We start from the raw sequence: 21,469 nt of genomic DNA on the forward strand, positions 1-21,469 counted from the left end.
CCTGTGCTGAAGAGGTTTGTGCAGATTTCCTGTGAGAATTGGCAGAACACTCCTATATTTGCTGAGTAAAACCGGGGTGAAAATCTTTCCAATTAATTATTGAGGCAATTTCTTTGAGGTATAATGCAACAATTCTCATAGCATTTGCTAAATGGAAATAGATAAAATACTGCAATTGAATTACTGATAAAATGAATATAATAGGATGAAAAGGGAACTAAGAACTTTACTTGTCTTCAGAAGAAATAGAAATAACTGTGCAGACTCCTTATGCATGTTTAGTATATGCCAAAGATTACTGAAGGAAGAGTTACGGATTAGAAAAGGTACATAGGGCTACCAGGAGCATCTACACTTTGCTGATGGAAATGCTTATTTGTGCTAAAAGTTTACAGAAGAAAAGGAGATGACAATACTTTTCACTGAGTTTGGGGACCAGTTTCTATTTACCATTTGTTTAAACCCCAAAGTACCAAGCTGGAGGAAGGGGGAGATGGGAACAGACAACAAAGACGAGTTCATACCACCTAATTTTTATGTGTAACCACACTCCAGACTCCTCCTCTCTCTGTGTTTACTTGCTCACTCAGAAGGAAAAGAGTTTTCCTTAAATTCTGTTGAGAGCATGAAAAGCCTGAAGGAGACTGCAATCTTGTTAAGCTTGTTGGTGTAGAGTACCTAACAATCACCCCAAGGATTCTGTATTTGTTGCAGTCATTCATATGATCTTTGAACTATTCTTTCTATTGGTTCCTGTTATTTGAACCAGCAGGAGACTGAAAAGGACAAGACTATAACTTACTACTTACTGATGTGTTCGGAGGGCTACAATCTTGTGAATACTGTTTCACGCTGACATGAAGAATAGGAAGAGAAGAGCAGAGTAGCAGTACAATATATCATGATGGTATCAAACCTCTGTGCTCTGGATGGTTTGTTTGATCACCTTTTAAAGGATCTGTAAATTTAACATTATTGTGAACCCCTTCTGTAGGTCAGTTGAAGAAGACTTCTGTCCTTGCTCCTACCCTCTTATCCTTCACTGTTATCCAAATGCAATGGATTTTTTCAGGAGTGAAGCTAATGAAAGCAAAGCTCTAACAGGGAAAAAGGTAGTGAGAAGTTGGGAAGAAAATAAATTAGAAAAACTCCACAAATTATATTAGAGAAACTCAAAGGTTTCGTCCTTTCCATTATATTATAGTCAAAAAGTGTATTACTTGTGATGAAAGATCTGATTAGGCTTGCAACCTTTCCAGCTTCATGGGCCTAGGAAAAACAAAAAATACAGACTTTTTTTATAATCTGAAAATATTCTTAATAGTAAAGTGCATCAAAATTGGTATTCATTAATAGAGTTCCCTTTAGATCTCAAGTATGGCCTTTTCATTACTTTAATTTGACTGTATTCATATCGATAACCTACACATAAGATCATGAAGGAAAGCAACACTGAATCACTATCTCACTTCTTAATTCTTGGCAGTTAACTCTTCTCATATGTGCTGTAATCTTGGGTCTCAGCCTTGCACAGAAAGCATAAGCATTTCTTGATAAAATCTTCAGGTGCACTAGATAGTTCAGAGCAAGCAGGGGAATTTAATTCCCAAATTGTGAATGTTTCCTTATGGTCATCATGTTGCTATGGCAGACAAGACCAAGCATATAGAAAAAAGATTCAATATTGTAAAATTGTAGATATTCTGAAGACTGTTTTTGGCTTCACTGTATGTATTTATGAGTAAAAATAATATGCAGGGAATCTTAGAGTCATTGTAGCTCCTCTAGTGCTGAACTTTGCTTATGCCAAAGCATAACTCAGTGGAGGCCATATTATGAAATATTTTGAGTCTTGAGATAGTCATAAGGTATTTGTTCTTTGTATAACATTTCATTAAAGCATTTTGCTGGGTTTGTCCTAGGTAAACATTTAGCTGAGTAAGTTCTTCCTGTGGCTCTTACTTGTGTTCTTGAACAACTTTTTACAGAGAGAAATGTTAGCTATGTGACAGAAATCTGAATTTTGACTTGCATACTCTGTCTGCAAGTCATGATTTTATTGAATAGAATTTAGTTGCTGCATCTGTAACTACTGCTTGCATTTTATTTATTTCTGCTGCTGGTGTGTAAACTACAGGTTTTTTAGTAGAATCAATCAGTAATGGGACAAATGGGAGTAAAATATGTGTTGTGATCTTTCCCTGTCAGTTAGTCCTGTGTACTTGGAATATGTTTGTTGTTGCAGGTGATTTGCAATTACCATGTGATCTTTTAAAAGTTTATTATATTATTACAGGAATATGCAGGTAAGTTGATTTTTAGAAAGCATTCTAAAAGGAGTCATATTCACTTTGCAGGTAATTGAATTGGTGCAACAACTTACTTTTTTTTCTCTTTGAACTTTTCAGTTGATATTTATTTCTCACATGCTCCAGTATGCTGCTGATGGTGTGCGGTCTTGTAGAACTAGTTCCTGAAGTTGCTTTATTTCCTGAAGAGAAAATAGAAATAATTTTTCACAGATATCAGGTATTTTATTGCTAACTACAGTCTAAGGGGTGTTTTTTCATACCAGTTTTCTTTAATGAAGTTTGCTATTGATAGCTAATAATTTTTTGTTTGTTTGGAAGTTTTTTGTGTTTTTTTGGTTGTTAGTTCAGTTTGGCTTTTTTGTTGTTGTAATTTTGTTTTGTTTTAGCTTTTGCTGGATTAAATAACTGTCTTACTAAATTGTTAAGGCTGGGTCCCATAGCCATGAACTTACTGACTTGTATGTGTGTGTGTTAACAAACAGAACATGTTAATCAATTAAAGAAGTTGGTTTGATGACGTATTGGTTGCTTTACTGATAGTTAAATGACTTTCAGAAGGACAATTTTGGCCACTGGTTAATTTGGCAGGTATATTTTGATAAGTCTTCTTTTAAATCTGCTTAAAAATCTTGAGGAAAGTGACTCAGCGACTGTAAATTTTGGAAGAGGTAAGAAGAAATGTTGCTGAAATAAAAGTAAAAGGCCTATGTATCAGGTGGCTCACATCACTATGTATGATGAAGTAGCTGAGCACTGGATTTTATTGCATGCAATATTGTATGAAAAGTACACCACTAAAAGACAGCAGTTAAGGCATATATTTCACTACTGGTAACACATACAAAATGCAGGAGCTCAAATGTTACAAGGTGGAAATTCACATGTATTGGTGATCTTCAGACAATGGTGGTACTGTGTCTAATAAAGTCTGGAGTTTCTGCTGTGAACTTCCATAAAGCCTATTGGTCTTTCACGCAGTGTGTCCATAAATCAGTGTGGTTTAAATAGTGCTGCCCTCTTGAACACCTGCTTATTTGCCTTGAAAAAATTCTGCAGCATTTTAAACATCACTTTATGACACTGTAAGTAATGCCTGCTCTAGAAACACTTGCAAGAGCCATTAAAGTTAAGGGTCTATCAGCATTTCATTATAAAGCTTGATTTCAAGGGGTTTATAACTGCCATTTGAAAACACATTTGACTGAAACTTGTTATATAACTTATTGTGTTTTGTAGTGTTGGACAAATCATTTCAGGTGGTCTTTTTACTTGTGGAAGGAGGAGTGGGCAAAGACTGTAGGCATAAATAATTTTTCTTACAGAAGAATATTTTTCTTATAGAAAACAACCTTTAAATGTAGTTACTTTGTTTCCATCTAAATTATGGAAATGGTCTTTCTGATTATGTACTTTGAAAGATCTTGTAATATCAGCTTTCAGTTATTGCACTCTATAAGTGCATCCTTAATGAATATGAAATTTCTTTTCAAAGAAAATTTTAACTGACCTTATTTCTTGCTTTTGGTTTTAGCAAATGGTATTATGTTCTTTGTGTAATGAAACACTAGATTGAACTTCTAAGTTAGGGCTTCTCATGGTTTTGTTTATAAACTTCACTGTTGGTTTAAAAAAAATGCATCTATCAAGCAACATCTTTATTGGCTGCCAAGTACCTCAGTACTATACTTTGCTCACTACCCATCTAGGCAGGAGATTGAAAGATGACATGTGAAACACACAGGCTCACTTTTTTGAGGACAACAAATCAGAGGTAACTTTGTGAAGGAATTGGTTAACAGATTTTTGTAAAATCCAACAAAATGAAATGAAATTTTTCTTACTGCTCTTTTATTGAGTTTAATGTAAAGGTAATGCATACTATTTGGGAAGGCATGCAAAATGGAATAGTGGAAGAAACAACTTTGCTCTGAGGTGCTGGTAAATATTCTAAACTTTAGAGATAAAACAGCATTTGAAATCCGGCAGTAAACTTACTGAGGGTGGTTGTTGTTCCAAGATGTAAGTATAATATACCTGCAATAGATTTGTATGCCATCTTCAGTGTCAAAATTGTCTGGAAATCTCTTGAAGGTAGTACAAAAAGTCTTATATGGGGATTCCTCACCTGAAGCATAAAGAAAAATTTTCTTTTTAATGAGGTATTTTGTTGTACTGTTACTTATGACTCCATGTTCCTTAATATGATATGTTGACAAGTGACCCTGATTATGCATGAATGGGAAGACTTTTTTTAGTTTAGCTTGGTGAAAGTTGATTTAAAACTTGCTTAGTATTCATTCTCTCTTTTATTTGCTCTTTAAACTTAAAATCTAGGTAATTACAAGTCAAAGCAGATATTTTATCTTTATGCATGAAAGCGAATTACTTAAAGGATACTGTAAGGATTTTGCATTCCCTAATGGCGACAAAAGGAATGTGAAGGGGAAGTGGTGACTTAAGTTGATCTGAATTTGTGTTTGAATTCAGTAAGCTGGATGCAGAGCTTTAATTCAGCCAATAATATTTTGCCTTGTTTTAGCTTCCATAGAACACATCCAAATCTTACAAAATCTAAGATTAGGGAGAGGCTTTGGTACATATTTTGTCTAATATCAGTACTCCTAGGAAGTTTCTGGTAAACATATCAGATGGGACCTGATTCTGGATTGAGAAGATATTTTGTTTTCTCTTTTGTGCAGTATCAGAAGATGAAAGTTCCAGCACAAAATGACACAGATGTGTGGGTGGATGCATGCATACGTGTTTATATGTATTTCTAGGTAGTACAGAGCTATATTACGCATAGTATAAATATGCCTCGTTTGTATAATGCAATTTTTAAATTATCATAGCTCCTTTCTTGCTGAGCTATTTTTGCACATGACTCTGACCATTCATCCAGATTCAACTTTGCAGTCAGCACCTGTAGAGGTTGAAAAAAGAAATCATTCCTTAGAGGTTAGAGATTGCTTGTGTTTTTCTCTACTGGTCTTATATTTTTGACAGTCCAACTGAAATCAACTCGTGTTCTCTCATTCATCTGTTGAATCTACCTGTCATATTGTTGTATCATGCATTGATTACAGAGATTATCAAGGCTATAGAACAATGGTGCCCCTATATCCCAGAGTCCTGTCCATTTAGAGACAGGCATTCAGTGTTGCTGCTTCTTGTGGCCTGTGGTGTTTTGCACTGCACAGTCCAGCTGAGCTTGAACACAAAATGTGTCATTGCTTCTTGACTAGGGAGATGTTCTAAATGATCTCCAGAAAACTGTTTAGTCCTTTATCACTGTGAGCTCACTGTTTGCCTGTGAAGGGTGCACATAAATTGAGTCAATGGGAACCAGATCAAAGTAAAGGACACTGAAAACACACTACCGTTTCCATATTGACCTGCACTGGTACATGGCCTTTCACATTCCCAGAAACAGAACTGTGTACCTCAGTTGCCAAGTGAACGAAATACAAATTTTGTTTATTTATTTATGTTAAAAAAATCTCTTTATGTAAATCATATTTTAATCCAGATCATGACAACCGATGTATGAATGACCTCAAGCAAATGACACAATTAACATTTAAGTGATGCTAGGTTAATATCTAGGGTTAGATTGAAGCTAATACTACTGTTGGATATAAGGCTAGCAATAAATCTGTGGGAGAGGGAATTAAGAATAAGAATTAACTGGTTGCTACTAGCAAACATACTTAAAACTGGGATTACAGGCTTAGCAAAAGCATGAATGCATAGCTAAATATATATCAGCTGCTTAGTGTTTATAACTGTGATATTGCCACTAGCATTGCAGCAGTGTCCCAGACAGAAAGTGTTATAAATTCTCCATTACACTAAATGTAAAGAGGTCTTTAGTGCTGGCAGTGATTGCCTTTACATATACTTTCTTCATAGCTCTTCCTCATTTAGGAGGAGGGAGAAGTAAAAAATGCTAATTCAGCAATCTGTTGTTGGTTATATGACATAATAGCTGTTCTTGTTCTTGACCAGTGAGATTTTCCTCTGCATATTCAGCAAAGGCAACAGTAATATATTTGATGCCTACCCTTCTAACTTTCTTTTAAGTTCTTACTCCTAAATCATCTACAGTTAATGATTTTCTGTTCAGTCCTCGGGCACTGAAGTATCTTGGGCTGAGGTTGTCCATTTTCTACTGTGGGTCTGGAAGTGAAGTCATGCTCACCTACCATGGGCTTCAGACTGGAGTGTTTGCTGCCACTGCAGCTCTCTCAGTGCAAGACCACAGTACAATCTGGCTGTATATTTTTCCTGAAAAGGCAAAGGGGAATGGAAAGCTAACCAGTTTCTGTGTGTTGGTGGCTAGGATTGACATGGTTTCTGATCAGGAAATGCATAGAGGTGAAATACAGGTTTAGGTGTCTGAAGTTATAATTCTTGTCTTTGTGCCATTGAATGCAAGATGAAAAGAAATAATAATGATAAATGCTCTGTCATTGTCTTACCATTGACTTATTCTCTGTAACACTGGGAGGGAAAAGACACATCATTAACTGCCAATTAGGCTGATGCAAGGCATTGGAAAAATTTCCAGTGGCCAATGACATATTCTGGTTTTCATATTTAGAAGCTCTTAGTATGAAGACTCACTTTTGGAAGCTATACATATGAGCCAGTACTTGGTCCTCAGCACCATTTACTCCTCTGCAAATATCAAATTCCGTTGACATGGAAGCTAAAGTCCCTGTGACAAAGATTCATTGTAGTTCCTATTTTTCAGTACCTATAATTTTGCTGCCAGCTGTTTTTATCTCATCCTTAATTGTAAGGTGAGTGTTTACACTCAAAAATGGAACAAGTCAATTATTATCTAACTCAAATCACTGAACTGCCTTCACTGACATGCAAAACTGATCCATTTTTCATAAATCTTTTTCCTGAGATTGGAGTGCAAAAAATACCTTCAATATCCATCTGAGTGAAGTGTCTGACTACTCTGGTTAAGTTCTTCCTTTTCTGTCATAAAAAATCATCTGACTTCAGTTCAGACATTTATTTGTCAGCTAACAGTTATGCCCCATTTTCAGAAACATTAAGAACAGTCACAAATGGGAGTCTGAGAAGGCTATAGAAAGATGAAGGAATGGACTGTATTTATATTTTTCTTGTCCAGCATAAAATTGGAAATGCTTCAAGTCAGCACTTTAAACAAAAACCCTATTTGGAATGGTGATGTGCTCAGCAGCAGTTCAGGAAAGGTGCAAATGAAAATGTACCAGACGGCAGAAGTTGCTGAATACTGAATTCTGAATTTACTTCATTGTATGCATATGCATTCACAGGTCATTCTATAATTTTATAAATAATGGAGGAAATTACGTATGTTTCCTTACATAGCACACCAAGAACATGGAATAGTCATTACATCATCTGACTTTCTGAGTGCAAAGCACTTTATAAAAATAAATGTGCCCGTGGGAGACTCCCACTTTATACAGGCCCTTTTAAGGGGTTTTCCAGTTGCTTTTGCAGAAATGTATTTGGCTTTTTTTGAAAGAAAATGGTAATTTATTAAAAAAAAAAAAAAAAGACAAACAGAGACAGTGAAGGTAGGAACAGAAGACTCAGTTCTCATTGTTAAGGATAAGACATGCACTGGGTCATGCAAAATGGATAAAGCTTTTATGACTTGCTGGGAAGATGATGCAGATACATGAATGTGATATGTATGCAAAAATTGCAAAGTCTTATATGTCAACTATGTACTTTACTCTCTTATTCAATGAATACTTCTAATTGTGGATCCAGAGGACTTATCCCTACTGCTTTTCTTGCCAAGGTGAAGTACAGTAATTTCATGATTACAAGTGGCAATGACTATAAGCCACATCTCTGGGTGTTGGCAAATATTTCATTCTTTGTCCATAAATAAGCCGCACCTGAGTATAAGCTGTTCTGTCGTTCGCAGCGAGGACCTGTGTGCAACAAAGTTACCAAATAGTAACAGAATCACGGCAGGGTGGGGTTTACTGGCTCGGCTTGGGCCATGAGGGCTCGGGGCTGCCGACAGGGCTGGGTGGCCCAGCTCGGCGCTGCCACTCAGCGGGGCCGTTCGGGGCTGGCTGCCGCTGCCGCTGGGCTCACTTGCCCCGGCCTGGCGCTGCACCGTGGTGGCAGGGGGGCATGGAGCCCACCGACACCCACGGCAGCGGTGGCAGGAGGGGACGGGAGTCCCCGCCTCCCCCTGAGCCGCGGGGCCAGCAGGACGGAGCCCCTGCCTCTCCCCTGTGCTGCACTGCCTGAAGGAGGGAGCTCCCCTGCCTTCCCCACCCCCCGCACTGCCTCCATGTAGCCTGGCTCCACCTGCAGCGCAACGGAGTAACCAGTGTGTAACAATTGGGTAAAGCCGGGTTTTACTGGCAGGTTGTTCGACTCAGCACCTCGATTTGCACTTCCGGGGTTGGAAATGTCAGAAAATTATTCACATATTAGCAGCTCCTGAGCGTAAGCCGCATTTCGAGTGTGGGAGCAAAATTTTAGTCAAAATGGTGCGGCTTGTAATCGTGAAATTACTGTACTCAAAAAATGGCCCAGAGGAGCCCTGGTAAGGAGCATTGTCAATGCTGGAGAGAAAGACCAAAAAACCGCAGGGTCATAAAGTACTAGAATGCCCAAATTTCTTTTCATCCTTACTTATCTTAGATGGCATATCAGAAAGTGGACAAAGCCCTGACCCACATCAGGTTCTTGCCCCTCTTTCTGCTCTTCACACCCTGTTGAGCCCTGAGACTCTTCCCTCCTATGCCATCTCAGCTCCCAGGGGAGTAGAGCGAAACAAGAAAGAATCTTCCCTATGACTTCTCCATCCTGGAGCTCTCAAGATGATTTTTGTGCAGTAGGGACAAGCAGAAGCCCCAAAGAAAACAAGTTCAGGCATTTATTTGGCATCATCGTTGCAACTTTGTGCAAGGTGGTAGTTGGCAAAGGGACTGACCTGTCTCCTCAGGATGGCTTTTCTTTGCAAGGACCAAGGTGTCAGCTGTCCCCTGCTGTAGTTTGTTGCTTGGAGTGCTGCACTGAAGAGTAGCAGCCCTCCACAGCCAACCTGGCTGCCCTCCCTGCAGAAAACACAGACATTGGCTGGGAAGGTGACCCTGCAGAAGTGTGAGCCTGATGGGGTTGCCGGAGGCAGACTCTGGGACAGCACAAGGAGTGACAGTGTGCAAGTGAGGGTCTGCTCTAAGCTGCACCAAAGTGAGGGTCTGCTCTAAGCTGCACCAAATCTAGTGGAGAGCATTTAAAGTGCTTGTACACCATCACCCACAGCATGATGAGTTAGAAAGAGGAACTGGAAGTTTTGGCTCTCTCCCAAACCTACAACGCTGGGTTAACTGAGATTTCGTAGAAGAGTCCTCTGGCTGCAGTGCTGGGGTGGGCTTCAGGAGAGACAGGCAAGACAGGCAGGGCAGAGGGGTTGGACTGCACGGTGTTTGCAGCTGGGAGTGACACAGTCGAGAACTGTGGGGTAAGGATTAAAGGAAAAGCAAATAAAGCAGATGTTGTTGGAGTTTACTACAGATCAGCCAGCCAGGATGCTGATTTACTAGTCTATAAGGACTCAAACTCCAGCTCTAAATCAATTGTCCTTGTTCTGCCACTGCAGACCTTGGTTAAATTCTCTCTTCCTTCTTCTTATGAGCCCCTTTTAAGTATTTAGTCACAATAAGGTCTTCCAGGAACCTTCTCTTCTCCAGGCTTAGCAACTTCAGTTCTCAGCATTTCCTCCTCTCTATAATCATAGTCCTGGTTGTGCTCTGGACTCACTCCAACAGGTCTGTGTCTTTCCTGTGCTAAGAATGCCAGAACTGGACACAGCATTCCAGGTGGGGTCTCATCAGGGCAGAACAGAGGGGCAGAATCCTGTCGCTCACCAGACTGCCCACACTGCTTTGGATGCAGCCCAGGACATGTTTGGCTTTCTGGGCTATGAGCACACATTTCCAGTCATGTCTAATTTTTCATTCACTGGCATCCCCAATTTCTTTACCTTCTCTGGTCTCAAATCCTTCATCCACCAGCCTGTACTTAGGCTGGGGATTCCCTTGGGCCAGGCACAAGATGTTGAAGTTGTCTTTTCTGACCTTCAGAAAGTGCATGAGGCTAGTCCTCTTGTACAGGTCCAGAAGAAGTCTGTATGAAAGATAACTTTTGATAAAGGTGCTAAGGGAACTGAATAGGGAAAATGCACTCCTATGTCTGTTGTTTTTAACTGGAAATCTCATGGGTGAAGTGAGGATTGGTGGCTGTCTTGGCCACCGTGATTATGAATCTGTTAAGATAGTTGGTGCTGCGAAAAAAACTGTCAGCGGAGATGCTACTAAGAACAGGCTTTTGGCTGATCAAGGAACTAGTTAGTAGGGAATCTGCTCTCAAAGGTTTCTGAGTCCATGAATACTGGGGACTTTTTAAGAGCCACCTTTAAAAAGATCCAAGGAGAAGGGAATTCCAGTCTTTCAGAAATCAAGGATATGCAGCAGAAGGTTGGGTAGGTTAAATGGGCAATTGAACACTGAACACTGGATACTGATTCTGAATATTTGGGTGGAAAAGAAACTTCAAAAGTGTGATCAGGTTACACAGGAGGATTACAGAGGTGCTATTTGTCACTAGGGAGAAAATTTGTATGATGAAAGCTCAGTTGGAATTGAAATCAGTCAAAAAACGTAAAAAAAGAGGCTTGAACATTCTATGTGTTCGTTATCATGAACATTCTAAAGGCATGTTTGTGTAAAAGGAGGGCTAAATAAAAGATTGGTCCGTTACCAGATGATATTGGTTTCCACCTCACAAACATGGGTGAATGAAGATAAAACTGAGCTACAGTAAATTCACGAATACAAGCCGCACGGAGTATAAGCCGCATATCCGGTGTGTTGGCAACATTGATGTCTTTGTCAATAAATAAGCCGTACCCGGAATATTAGCCGCACTTTAGTTCGCTGCGAACTTTCACAAAGTCGTCATTTAGTAACACAATCGCAGGATCGCCGGGGCTTACTGGCTTACTGCTGACCTCGGAAACATTGTTTCCAAGTGAAAAAAGACACACCCTTTATTTACAAGCCAAAAAAGACAGGAACAATAGTGTGGTCATTTTGCGAGCATTCCCAATGGATCCGCGTTGCCTTTAAACAGCCGTTCAGCCACGCGGGCAGGCAGCTGAGCTCCGAGCGGAGCCACATCTCCGTGCTGGCACAGGAGCGGCCGCTCTGGCCCTCGCAGCCCCGCAGGGGGAGTGGCCGTTGTAGCCCTCGTGGCCCGCGGGGCGAGCGGCCGTTGTAGCCCTCTCCCTGCGAGCCGAGTGGCCGGTCTACCCCTCTCCCTGCGGGCTGAGCGGCTACCCCAGCCCTCTCCCTGCGAGCCGATCGCCCACTTCATCCCTCTCCCTGCGGGGAGAGAGGCTCCCCCAGCCCTCTCCCTGCGAGCCCAGCCAGCCCCAGAGCCACACAAGACTGAAAACACTTTAAAAAGTACAGAGAAATATCACACACTTTTATCGAACTGCCGAGGTAACTCACCGAGGTAACTCACCCCGATAACAACCCCCACCCCTCAGTAACGCCACCATTCACAGGCAGGCAATAAGCTGTTCTCTGATTGGTTCATCGTCGGAACAACAGGAAACCATGGATTTCAAACTGTTTCGGCTCGGGACTGGACTGGTATGATACTAGGTAAGGGTAGATATCACATTTTTGTTCATAGATTAGCCGCACCCAAATATTAGCCGCACTTCCGGGTTTCCACCAAAATTTTTGTCTAATTACTACGGCTTGTATTCGTGAAATTACTTTAATTAATGCCACATTTGCCTCTATACTTTGACATCAACAATGGGTCCTGGAACACATGAGCTGTGTCCAGGAGCTGTGGGTCTGAGCACCACAACTGGGAGAGGGATAGACTCACAGCTCTTTATGCAGAATTTTCTGCTGCAACCAATTGTACATATTTCTGTGGGGCCTGATTGGATTCATCCCAGGGTACCGAAAGAACTGGACATTGTCATTGTAAAACCTCTCTCAGTTATCAGTTTTTGGAATCTGAGGAGGTCCTGTCCCTGTTGAGTGGGAGGTAGCAATTTTCAAGAATGGTTAGAAAGATGACTCTTGTAATTCTAGGCTTGTCACTCTCACTCCAGTGTCTGAAGAAGATTATTATGGGAGCTGCTGAAAAACACTTGAAAGACAATGCAGTCATCAGTCAAAGGCAACAGCAAGTTCATGAAGGGAAAGTCATGCCTTACTAACTTGATAGTCTTTGATGATAAACTTTTCTGCCTGATGGAAAAAGGGAAGGCAGTGGATGTGGCTTGTTTGGTTGTTGGGTTTTATTTTATTTTATTTTATTTTATTTTATTTTATTTTATTTTATTTTATTTTATTTTATTTATTTTATTTTATTTTTTAAAATTTAGTTTTGGTTTTTGATACTGTCTCTCAGAGAATCCTTCTTTGTAAAATTTTCAGCACACAACTGGACTTACACATATGATGGGTGAACAGCTGACTGAATGACTGGGCTCAAAGAGTTACAGTATTTGGGAATACATCTAGCTGATGGCCTGTCAGTAGTGGTGTTCCCCCCAATTTTAGGCTTACTTTTGGGGTCAGTTCTGTTTGGCGCTTTTATTAATGAGCTGGACATATAAATTGAGTACACAGTAACTTGTACCCTCAAAGGTACAGGGACCTTGGCAATAGATCTTGATGGATTAGAATGCAAGACAGTCACAAGCTGTGTGAATTTTGGCAAGAACAAATGTCATATTCTGCACCTGGGAGGGTGTAATCCTCTAAGTGCATATGGTCTGGGGGACAGGTGGTTATAGCCTTGCAGAAAGGGATTGGGGGTTTTGGCTCGTGGCTATCTCAATATGAGTCAACGCTGTGCCCTGGAGGTCAAAAGGACCAGACATATCCTTGGGTACACTGAGCACGTTATAGCTAACTCATCAAACGAGGTGATTGTTTCACTGTTCAACACCGGTGTGGTCTCCTTTTCAATACTGCCTGCAGTTTGGGGCCCACAGTGTAAGGATACAAAAATATTAAATTGTCCTGTGTGGAGCTAGGAGTTGGACTCTGTGATCCTCATGGGTCTCTTCCAACTCATGATATTGTAAGTACCTGTACTGTGCTGCCTAATTCATAATTGAGATTTGTGGACACAAAAAATGCATTTTCCTTTTCTGCTTGTACCTATGTGACAAAAACTGCCTTTATTTTGCTGTTCTTGAAGTGACTTAACTCCAGGATTACATTCTTGTTCTCTGGGATTATTCATTCTTATTGGACCATTCTTTTGAGTCTGCAAGCCAAGCTTTGAAAGGTTAATATGTCAGCCATTTCTGTTCCTTTGTGGCAGAGCACTACTACACAAGTGGCTTACCTTATTCAAAATTATTTAAAAAAAGCACCTTAATCTTTAAAGCTGATCTTGCATTAGAGTTTGGCTATGAAACCATATATTCATCATGCTTTCTGAGGTTTTGTTTGCCAAGTCTGCTGTGAAAAATTGAGGCACTAACCTTCAGTGGCTTATATGGGTAGAGTGTTGGTTTTGACGTTTTGAGGAGGTATTTGTCTGTATGTTCACAGGTTCTTGTTCATGTGGATTGAGATGTTCTGCTCTATACTTCTGGGTTTTCGTATTAGGAAGTAGTGCATTTAAAATTCTGATTGGAAGGGAGACACTGATGCTTGGGTTTGATTTGGCTTATTTTTTGTCAAATGCGGATTTATTTATATCAATTCAGATTTCAACTAGGACATTTGAGGACTTTTTATATGGAAAGACATCTGTAGTGGTGGGAACACCAGAACAGGACTTCTCAATCCTGGTAAACCTACTCATTGCTTACGGTGAGATAAACCAGGCCTGGAGGTAGTTTAACTGGGACTTAAGGATCTCTGTAGGTGCAATACCTCTCCTGCATTATGGAATAGACTTTGACAGGTCTCTGAGGGAGAGGCAGTCTTTGAAATACTCTTTTTAGCTTCTCTCTACACCAAGAATGTGATACCTGGTGACTAATTTTTAGCATTCTAATTCAAACTGTTATGTGTTCAATTGCTGTTATGTACTTAGCTATGGCTACAAACCAGTGATATTTAGGATACAACAGATTGAACAATATGGTTTTGTTTTCATTCATCAGGGCATTTGAAAATTAATTCTTTATTATTCCACAATCTTAAACATAAATGCAACCAGCCTCTTTTTTTTCTAAACATGGTAGATGATTGGCATGTTGCTGGTGATATAGTGAGGGATAGGTGATGCATGTGATGCATTCCAGATCAGACAGTTTAGCTTCAGCTGACTTGCTTAGCCAAATCAGGACCAAGTATGTCTTTCGTTTCTTGTGTTTGTTTCCTAGACTTAAAAGAGTAATTATAGAAACAGGTTTGACATCATGTTGTAGCTTTAGGTCATAACCTGTCCACATTCCAAAGCCACACCAGGGCACATCTGATTTTAACTATGTCAGGCACACACTCATATCAAGTCTACTGGAGCTATTGTGCCATCAGAAGCACAGAAATGAAAACTGTGGAAGGAGCAGTTTCTCCCATATGTATATATTTTAATGAACTAATGTGACTTAAAAAAATAATTGGATATGAGTTTTATACAAATTATTTGAGGCACTGGACATGAATATTTGATTTTTCTTTTAAATTTCTTTTATACAGACTTGGAAGGGTAATTCTTGCTTTCAATCTATTCTTTAATAGTCTGACCTACCTCCCAAGCCTGGGAAATGTGGATCTGAGCAGCTCTTTCTCAGAAGAAATTTCAGCAGGAGACAGTAATTCTGAATCTGTTTTTGTTCTGTTTGTTGACATGTTCTCATTACAGCTTCCACAGTCTCTAGGTGCACTGTGAAAGGGAGAATCATGCATGCTGTTACCTTGTACCTGTTTTTCTTGGACAAGCTCTTAAAGGCTTGGTTTCATGTTGGGCTATCAAAAATGTAGTGAATAACTATTGGAAGGAACTGGGTGGAAGAGTTTTCAGAGTATGACTTTCTTTAAGTCTTAATTCAGTGATGTTCACCTTTATCTAGTAGAATAAATTACCAAGATTTTGCTTCCTGCCTGTATTAAAATTCAGTGCAAAAAATAATTTCTAATAATGAAATCACTTCTTTATATATTAGAGGCTGATGTCAATTAAGTGAAAATATGACACCTCTGTCTCCTGATCTAAGAATTATTTTGTGTTTATTATTTTGTGCTCGACTTTCCTAATTTTTGGTAATTGAGTCTTACTGTTTGACACTTTTAACATGTTGGCATAAGAAGCGTATGTATCTCTGTACCATACAGGCCTAGAGGATCCTTCTCTTAAAGTAAGTTTTACTGAGCTTTTAGAAGCTTGCTGGTCAAGCCAAACATTTTTCTAAAGTATTAATATTTTTATGAGAGTTTTAAAATTTCCAAATATTTGAAGGTGTTTACTAATCTGTCTTTTCACATTCTGGTAAATACAGAACTTCCAAGTCTTGTTGCTTAAATTACATCTGTCAGATTATCAAATCATTCAAGTCTGGACACAATGCAGACATTTTATGCATATTCAATTGGCAATTGGCAATATGCCAGCCAGTTACCAGGAGCTTTTAACACTGTTGTGCGCTTCTGCACAGAGAGGAAATTTGATCCACACATCCTAGTGTTTCTTGCAAATTATTGTATCTGGTACAGCGTGTGTGTGTGTTTGTATGTGTGTGTAACATATTCATATTTTTTACCTTACTGAGGGAATTAGGATTTAAAAGATTGATTTGCCACATATTACAGAAAAACACTCATAATTCTTATGTAAGGAAACCTTTTGTGTTCGAAAGCTTTATTAATCACAGACATCTCTCAGCAATTTTAAAACTGAAGGATTTATGGGAGTCATTCTTTAAGAATGGTTGGAAAATATTGACTCATGTTTATCTGAAATAACCTGGTATTTCCCTGGTTTTGTTTACTTACAGGTTTAATGGACGTTTTAGTAGAAAGTCTGGATCTGCTCTGCTAAAAATATGACTCTAATCTGTCAACCCTTGTTCATGTGAAAAAATCTTGTTGAAGTGATGAGGCTCCGTGAAATAATAACTGTGGGAGCAGAGGTTGCCACGTCATGTCTGATCTGATCTGGGCTGCGGCATTTTTTTCCTTCTAGCTATATGCTTTGTTGAAAGATCAAACGAAGCCATGAAAATGATGGTAAGATACTGTAAAGGAGAGTACGTCTCAGTATTTCTATCATCTTGTATCATGTGCAAGAGCGACAGCTGTTTTCTCCCCTACTATGAAGACACAGATGCATATTAAACTATGGTTTCTGGCTGCCTTTCAGAACAATAAGAAACTACACACCTGTCAGCTCTTGGCAAGCAGGAATGGTAAAATTACTAACTTTGTTTCCACAGCATTCTCTCACTGACAAACACACCACTGGCTTAATTTTTCTCTCCATCACTTCTCAAAAGGCTTAGATTTCTCCCCAGAGGCACAGAAGAATTAAGCAGTTTTACTACTGCTTCTCATAAATGACTTACTTTTTAGAGAGCCTAGGTTTTCATGCTAGGTTTGTTTTATTGAAGCTTTTCTTCTGGAGTAATTTTTTTTTCCAATCAGTGTTTTGCATCTGTAAGCCTTCGTCCTATATAGCACCCTCCTTTCCTAAGGCAATCCAAAAACCCTCAAGCTAATGGCTCATTTAGTGATCAATTTGTCAAATAATATTCACAGATGTTTTTCTTGTAGTATGGTGCAGGTAATACCCATGTGTATGATTTCTTCTCCTAAGTGGCTAGGTAGTGCATTTGTTTTGTACAGTGCTGTATGGAGTTCTCCAGCAGCCAAGTTTTCCTTTTGCCTATCAAGCTTTAAAACTAAATTCTGTTTGAGATATAGAAATATGAATGAACATTGGATAAAATTTCTGCCCTTAAGAAAAGATCCTTAAGCACAGGACCTTAAGGAGCTGCAACTGATTCTTAATGTGGAATTAAGTGTTGACTTTCTATCTTGACTCCTCATTTCTAGCTTTTGTTATCTTGGCTACAAGATTGTAAAAGTTATAAGAAGACTGGTAGTCTTTTTGTTATTTGTTTGGGGTTTTGTTTGTTTGTTTTGTTTGTGGTTCCCTCTCTGCCCCGTCTGCCTATATTGCCAATAAAACCAAACTGAAGAAAAAGATTGTTCAAGAAATTTTTTTTTAAAATTATTTTTTAGATTATTTATTTATTTATTTATTTTTAAATGTTAAGATGGTTCAAGACACTTTGCAGAATGATTGAAAACTTCTCTAGAACATTCCTGCCCTCTCTTCTCAGTTCTTACAGCTCCTTCACAATGCCCCCACACAGTTAAAAGCACAAACCAGGAATCCCTCAGAAAGTCTTTTACAAGGCATGTTGAAAACTTTGAAGACATTAATCTGAAATGATCTGTCAAAGATCCAGGGGAATGGAATCTAACTGAACTTTAACTACTTTATCCTACTTAAGCCGGAACAGAACTGCTGAGCTGAGCAATTTAAGATTCCCACAGCTGCACTAGCAATGTTTTCGTTCATGGTACTAAATTGTTTCCATTAGCCTGAAAAGGGTTATAAAACCTACAATCAATTTACTTTCTGGGGCATTGTGTTTTGAATACCGTTTAATAGGGTGTGACAAAAACACATAATTTCTCCACATGTTCTTACATTGCAAGCAGATTTTGCTTGGTACTAGGCAGTGAACCAAATGTTCTGGACAGACAAATATTCAGCAGAGAATGCACTGGAATTGGAAATAAAGGAACAGTATCAGACAGCTAGAATGCCCAGGGCATGACAAGAATCTTAAGTGGAAGAGAGGAGCACAAAGGAATAATAGGAGTTTTTATCATCCATTTGCTCATCAGCTCCACATTTGCTATGGATAGGAATCATTAGATTTGTTTAACGTAGGGGAAAATAATAGATTGAAAAACTGGAAACATGAGTGAACCCAATTGGACAGGAGTATATTTAATACTAATATGAACAACCAGAGATGGCTAAATATGATGAACAGCTGCGGGCAGGAGGAGGATTCTCACTTTCTTCCAATGAACTCAATGACTTGTATTGCTTTCTCAGCCTAATACACCCACAGCATTTTTGTTACATGAATAACCACATTTATTTTAAAAAGACTTCTTGATAGGGGAGGACAGATTGATTTACTTACCTTTTCTAATACACCTAATCTGTTTATATCCTGTATCTCCTTTCACTGCAAGCACTTCAGCTCATATTTTGTATACACAGTGTTTCTTAAATCTTATTGAGCAGGAAAATAACACTGATTAATGAGGACCTGCGAATAAACATATTCAAACAAGTTATATTTCTTAATAGTGATATGGAAAACCCCTCACATTGTTCCATGACAGCATGTCTCTAAAAATGCATTTTGATGGTTCAGTAATTGTCTAATTGTGTGCTGAGGTACACTGTAAAATATGTGAATGCTGACCGTCAAGAAGGTACTTCATTCTATTTCTGACAGCAGATGAATTTAATTGTCCTCAGTAGGTATTTTATTGTCTTTCAATTTAAACAACTATTTTTAAGATAGAGTGAAAGATAATCTGACAATTTTCACTCTGAGTCTAGAGTTTTTGCAATATTAGCAAGCCAGTTCCTTGGTAAGGAATAAAGCATTAATCAGGACAAAATTGAATTGTTCAGTTCTACTACACTGATTTCAGCACTTTTGTCAAGGTGCGGCTTGTTTGTTCTTGTAAGTTCTCTTAAGGGATCCTTCCACCGATCTCCAAAATTCGGTGTGAATTTTTTCAGATTGAATTTTTAACCACAGAAAATTAGCTGCTGTTCATATAAATTTTAAAGTTGCTTCTCCATATGCTGTGTTCTGGTTATTAAAGAGGTAAATGGCGATAAATATTTTCACTATTATTTTTTTGGATTATGATAATAAAAGCCATATTTACTTTATCTGATATACAAAAGCAGCAAACATAAAACCATATTGGAAATTGCTACCTAATAATTTAATGAAACAATATTTCAGATCCCAAAAACCTTTGTTCCAGTGTTCAGCTCTGTGGCTTGTCTGAAACTAACTGTCTTGAGGCAGAGAGAAATAGGAATCTACTGCTTGAATGGGGTTAGAAAAGCTGTGCACCCCACCTTGTTTTCCCAAAGCCGTACAAAAAGTACATCACACTTAAGGGTGCTTCTCCTTCTGTTCTTACATGTTACCAAGTGCAGAAACATAGCAACCTTCTTCATTTGTTCCAGTTCTTCTCTGTGTTTTCCACTGGACATGCTTTTTTCATAGCTCAATCTCCTCTACTATCACTCAACTCTACAGTTTGTCACAAACTTGGCAAAGTTCTTTGCAATTGCATTTTGTGAAAGCGAATTACATCAAATATCCTCTCTTTTCTCTCACAACAGTCACCCCCATTATTTTGTCTCCTAATCATGCTTTAGAATAAATGAATAATTTGAGTTTGAAAAGTCCCTCAAGATCATCAAGCCCAACCATTAGTCTAACACTACCAAGTCCAACATTAATTGATGCCCCTGTGCACCATATTTAAGTTTTTTAAATACCTCCAAGGGATGATATCTCCACTGCTTTCCTGGACAGCCTGTTCATATGCTTGAGAGCCCCTTTGGAGAAGATTTTTTCCATAGTATATGACCCAAACCTTCCCTGGCACAGCCTGAGGCATTTTCCCCTTGTCCTGTCACTTGTTTCTTGGGAGAAGAGGCCAACCCCCATCTGCAAACAAGCTCCATTTACACAGTTGTAGAGAGAGGATAGCTTGCTTTATACCTGAAATATACTTTATTTTAAAGGAACATCCAAATTTGTAATGTATTTTCCTCCCACAGGCTGTAATCTATTGTTTGTCTGTAATTTCCTTTACCAAATTGAGTTATTATTTTGCTTCTTTCCTCTCATAAAAATGACTATGATTACAGTAAACAGTGCTAAGTACTCCTAGTAACCATCTGCTTTCAAGTGCTAAAATTCCTTTGAAAAAAACAGTAAACATAATGTCTAACTTTAGTTTTCAGGCTTACTTTCTGTGAAAGTGTTTTTAGAGCAAAACAGTTCATCCAGTTTTGTGGACAGTACCCTCTTAAATAATCTGTGATGTTTCTGGCGTTGGGATTGACCTGACAAAGTAAATAGGGACATGGATGTGTGGATGTAGTGTGATCACTTTTGCCATATGCAAAAGGTAAACATCAGCATTTTAAATCATCATACCTATGTAATACATCAACACTTTTTTTTTTTGTTTGAGTAAACTATGCAAAAACCAGTAATAAAAAAGAAGGTCTTATGAAACTGTGTGACTTTGGAAATGTAATGAAACAAAAGAGGTAATTTGAGCTTGTGTCTATTTAGAGTGCAGGAAGGTTCTTTTTAGGAAAGATATTTTTTAAGTTTTAAAAATTGTCTAGTCATTTGACAAAAATCAATCATTTTACAGCATGATTGAGAATGAAACTTTGTATACAGATTGGAAAACAATCTAACTACTATTGAAGTGCTGAGGAGAAAAACAGGTGACTTCACTGAAATGTGTTGGGTGACATTGCTTCTAAACTGCTATAAAATTCAATTCCTACTAAATCAGTAGAAAAGTATTGGAAAATTTTCAAAATGTTAAAATCTTCTACTCTAAATCCCCAATGACTGCAGAAAACTTTAAATTTTTGCTGGGCTATAACTGAACATTGAAGTATTAGTGTTTTGAATAAAATTAAAGGACTTTGTGACTCCATAGTAAAGAAATAATCTGAACAAAAATGAGATCTGATAGTGGTTTAATGATAACCAAAACAGCTGCATTTTTTGTAATAACTGCTGCAGATATTAGGAAACTATGACAACTTGGGGTAAACCCTGAAGGGTCAAGAAAGAGATGACACCTGAAAGACTACTTCTATAATACAAAAGAGGGACAGAAAAGAAGTGCCTATTGTTCCAAATGTGAACTATGTTGGAATCCAAATAAATTGAAACATGAATATTTTGTAGGTGAGTGCAATGAGTGGAACTGGCAGTGTAATAGCAGCAAAACCACGTAGAGCCTTCCTGG

The 21,469-nt window shown here is 38.6% G+C and overlaps 1 long non-coding RNA gene across 1 annotated transcript in view; it reads left to right on the forward strand.

The window, feature by feature from the left end:
- Window positions 1-17,528, forward strand: part of LOC117010302 — a 36,734-nt gene extending 19,206 nt beyond the window's left edge. Inside the window, exons 5-6 of the long non-coding RNA XR_004420604.1 lie at window positions 2,409-2,529; window positions 16,342-17,528. This is a non-coding gene — a long non-coding RNA (uncharacterized LOC117010302). The remainder of the gene's footprint in view (window positions 1-2,408; window positions 2,530-16,341) is intronic.
- Window positions 17,529-21,469: the final 3,941 nt, after the last annotated feature.

Source organism: Catharus ustulatus, chromosome Z, assembly GCF_009819885.2.
Source record: "Catharus ustulatus isolate bCatUst1 chromosome Z, bCatUst1.pri.v2, whole genome shotgun sequence".
Taxonomy (NCBI): Eukaryota; Metazoa; Chordata; class Aves; order Passeriformes; family Turdidae; genus Catharus; species Catharus ustulatus.